We start from the raw sequence: 4,538 nt of genomic DNA on the forward strand, positions 1-4,538 counted from the left end.
CTTTCGTGTGTTTTCGCAACAGAATGGCTCATATTTAAAACACTTACCCTTAGCTAGTTGAAAATGTGTATGAATTCTTCATTTTTAGCCGTTTTGCATAGGTAATAAAGGAATATTTTGTATTTTTTCTAACTTTTGTGTGTTTTCGCAATATATATATATATATATATATATATATATATATATATATATATATATATATATATATATATATATATATATATATATATATATATATATATATATTATATATATATATATATATATATTTATGTTTAATAACTTTCCTTCTGTGAAAAGGGGCAAATTATTTCAATACTAACTTTTTTCTCTTCTTTTTAAGGTAAATTATGAAGAATGCGTGCCCCCTCCTTCCAAGAAAGCCAGAGAGCGTGAGGCAGCCCTATCAGTGCCAGCCCCAATGCGGCCTGGCAGAAAACTTATGAGAGAGTGGTCGGATAACTACAATGCCGAAGCTACGCAAGATTGTGAAATAGCCGGCCCAGCCGCGCAAGAACATAGCGCTGCCGCCCCGCCCGCCCTCCAACACAAGTTACCTGGTCCGTCGGATGTCCAAGCCCCGACGGATTATGCAAATGTAAGCAATTTTTACTACCAATCTATTTCTTCCAATGTTTTTTAGTCTTTTCTTTTTCACTATTTTTCAACACTGTAAAAGTTTGTGTCAGAGATATTAAAAAAATTTAAGTTTGAATAATTATTCGTTATTATTTCATCATATCTTTGGTTTAGTCTGGTAGCTCTTTACTTTTACTCGAAAAGTGTTCCTCTTGTGGGAAATGCAAAATACGATGAAAATACGTTTCCATGGTTCTAATTCATATCCTTTAATTGGGGGGGTCAGGACTTGGTACGAAAGTAGCTCTTACTTTTACTCGAAAAGTGTTCCTCTTGTGGGAAATGTAAAATACGATGAAATTACGTTCCCATGGTTCTAATTCATATCCTTTAATTAGGGGGGTCAGGACTTGGTACGAAAAAGGAATTTTCAGTGAAAGACTCATAAATATAGCTCTTAATATGGTTTTTCAGTGTTTTTTCAAACGAATATAAGCAAAATACGACGAAAATACGTTCCCATCGTTTTAATTCATATCCTTTAATTAGGGGGGTCAGGTATTGGTACGAAAAAGGAATTTTCAGTGAAAGACTCATAAATATAGCTCTTAATATGGTTTTTCAGTGTTTTTTCCAACGAAAATAAGCAAAATACGACGAAATTACGTTCCCGTGGTTCTAATTCATATCCTTTAATTATGAAAAAGCTTGAAACAGTGATTTTGCGATAAGCCTTCAGCTGCAATTTACACCAAAAGGACAAGATACTTATCAAAAGCATGAAAATTAAAAAATCAAAAATGTATAGTTCAATGAAATAATAGCCTTCTTAATAATTTAAAATCAATAAACCGTGGGAAGTGGTTTTCTTTAGCATTGTTTGTGAATGATTAAAAGATGATGAGTGACAGAAAACATTTTGAAACTAAACAAAACTTTAAATTTGGTAAATTGTCAAATGTTGTCAAAATGTAATTTTTTCCTGAAATTGAAACCTCTTAGTTTAACTCAGGTATTGAACCTTTGGTAGATATAATGGTTCGAAAATAAACTATTCCCGTAATACAGAAAATTTAAGTTTGAACAATTATTCGTTATTATTTCATCATGTCTTTGGTTTAGTCTGGTAGCTCTTTACTTTTACTCGAAAAGTGTCCTCTTGTGAGAAAAAGTTTTTTATCACTCTAATAAGTTTATCGTTAAACATAAGTTTAAGTTTGAACAATTATTCGCTTTTATTTCATCATATCTTTGATTTAGTAGTTCTTTACTTTTAGTTGAAAAGTGTCCTCTTGTGGGAAAGAGTTTTTGTCACTTTAACTATTATGGCATTGGACATAAGTTTACGTTTGAACAATTATTTAACTTTATGTCTGCTCATCTTTGATTTAATGTAGTAGCTCTTTACTTTTCTTTGAAAAACTTATTTTGTGGAAAGTTTTTAATTAATAAAACATTTCGTGGTAACGAAGTGTTAGTAAGGAGCGAGCCAGCTCAATGGTATCCGAAACTCTAGAAAACGGAATTTTGATACCAATAGATACATCAAAGAATCAGCTTTAAATGCTGATTTCAAATATATAAGTTTCATCAAGTTTAGTCTGCGTGTTTATTTGGTAGTTTTTTTTCTCTCGAGATAACATATCAAGCTAATGGGGCAAATTGTAAGAGGCAAAACGTATAATGTACTCAAGTAAAGCAGGATTTTCTACCATTTTGTGGTGTAAAACAGCACTTCAACCTAAGGAAGGTCTAAGTGTTGTAGAAATAAAATTCTTAGATAGTAATCGACTAGAAATTATCGAAAACTATGTATTGAGTTTCTGAGTTTTTGAATTTTTCAGACCACAATGGTGCATCGTGGTACACTTGGTCTTAAATATTTATGTAGTCGGTACAAAATTAACTGTTAATAGAATTTTTATTTATAAGTTTTGTTTAACTAATCTGATTCATTTAAATCTTCAAAAATAATGTACTCCTATTAAAAATAACTCACTACATCACCTAGTCGACCGAGAAGGACACATCTGTGTATGCTCCCCCACCATAGAGGATGAGCGGTCTATACTTACCTTTTTAGAAGTGATTAATTAGAAGTATGTTTACAGAAAATTTACGTTTAAACAATAACTCAACTTTATTTCTGCTCTCTTTGATTTATTGTCGTATCTCTTTACGTTTCATTGAAAATCATTGTTCATGGAAAGGGTTTTTTTCCTGTTTTTATCACAGACATTCAATCTCGTACTTCCTTCTATCAATGAAATTAACTCTCGCTTATTATTTAAAAAGAACAAAAATAAACCAAACTCTTGATAATTTATTAATTTTAGACATGAAAATTTATAGATGGAATGAAAAATAAAATGTAACCATGTTTATTACGTTTATTTAACACACCTCAGTATATTAATAAAGACTATAAATTTCAACAGAGCTTTTGACCATAGTGTTCTCGACCTTTTTAGGATGTACGGACCGAGTGGGAGCTCACAGAAAGTGAGGAGCTTCTTTTGTGTAAATCTGAGATTGTTAGTTCAGATAATGACGACGACGTGGTAGAAGTTCATTATACATCATCTTGACTATCGTATACATCAGATGATTTGGTGAGGAGGGGACCCTCAGGGAGACTGTGTGTCGAAGATGATGATCGTCTATATGTTAATATGCCCACTCTGAGTAATATCGAAACATACAATGATGATGACGATAGCATTCAACTACTTACAATAGCGTCACCTCAAATTGAAGAAATTACCATTTAGGACGAGTTAGTGGAGGATGATGAGGTCATATATTTAAAAAGTATTATATATTGATTTGACAGTTGAATAAAAATATATAGAAGAAGGATTTTTTTTATAACATTGATAAAAACTTGGCTGTGGACTGATAGGAGGCCTACTCTTTGGAGTGATTTAATGAAACTGAACTATTCATGTACAGAAGTCTCTGCTGGTATCCTTATTCTATACATATCTAGTATGAGAAAATAAAAATAGCAGAAACAAATTTATTGTATGATTATTGTATAAAACTTTTCAAGCATATCAAAAATGGGATTTATCGTAAAATGGTATATGAGAACACTTCCACTATGGTTTCCGTTGTTTAGAATCCTTTTCGTAGAATGACCTCTTATGGTGTCTCTTAAAGGGCCACTTTCTCTCTTCTCTTGGAGCATAATCATCATAATAATCCGAGTTATATCTTGCACTATACACATTTTTCCTTGGGTTTTCACTGCTGTCTTTTACACTATAGAGAAAGCCCTCTTTACCAGTCTCTTCTTTTGATCCTCCTTTTCTATCATATCAATCCTTCTTTTATCTGAGCTTACTTGCAATCGATATAAATTTCTCTCCATGTCACATATAATTTTTCTTCTCGTTTCCTCCAGATTCTTCTCATCCGTCTCTGCCTCTAAGCTATCTAAACATTCAGTAGGTTCATGTGAATAATCAAAATCATGAAAATGTCCTTTACAAATAGAACAGTTGCAATAAAAGGATATTTCTAACTCAACTTGTTCACTCATGTTATTACTCTGCTAACTAAAAACTTAGTGAATTCTATTCACAGACTAATAAAACTATAGCAAAAATCCCTTCCTTATATTCCCACCGCCGCTAATATGTAAACAAGCCCTCTGATTGGCTGAGAAGGAAACACGTGATCTAACTGTTTCCCGTTATCGGATCAATAAAATTCCCAATCGATTACACAATCAAGTTCTTGGAAATCCACGTCCCCCTCGACTCCTAGATCAATAACATTGTTCCCGTTAGAATTCAATGCGCATGTGAAACCTTCCTTCCGGAGTTATTACACATAGAAACAACAAATAAATCGATCTTGGAAAAAGAGGTCATTGAGCGATTACGTAATCTTTCTCCCTAGGGACTCTATGACCATATTGTTTCATAATTCCCCCTTCGTGAATCAATAATTCC

The sequence above is a fragment of the Artemia sp. Qi Xiang Cuo genome, chromosome 21 (assembly GCF_049724085.1).
Source record: "Artemia sp. Qi Xiang Cuo chromosome 21, ASM4972408v1, whole genome shotgun sequence".
NCBI lineage: Eukaryota > Metazoa > Arthropoda > Branchiopoda > Anostraca > Artemiidae > Artemia > Artemia sp. Qi Xiang Cuo.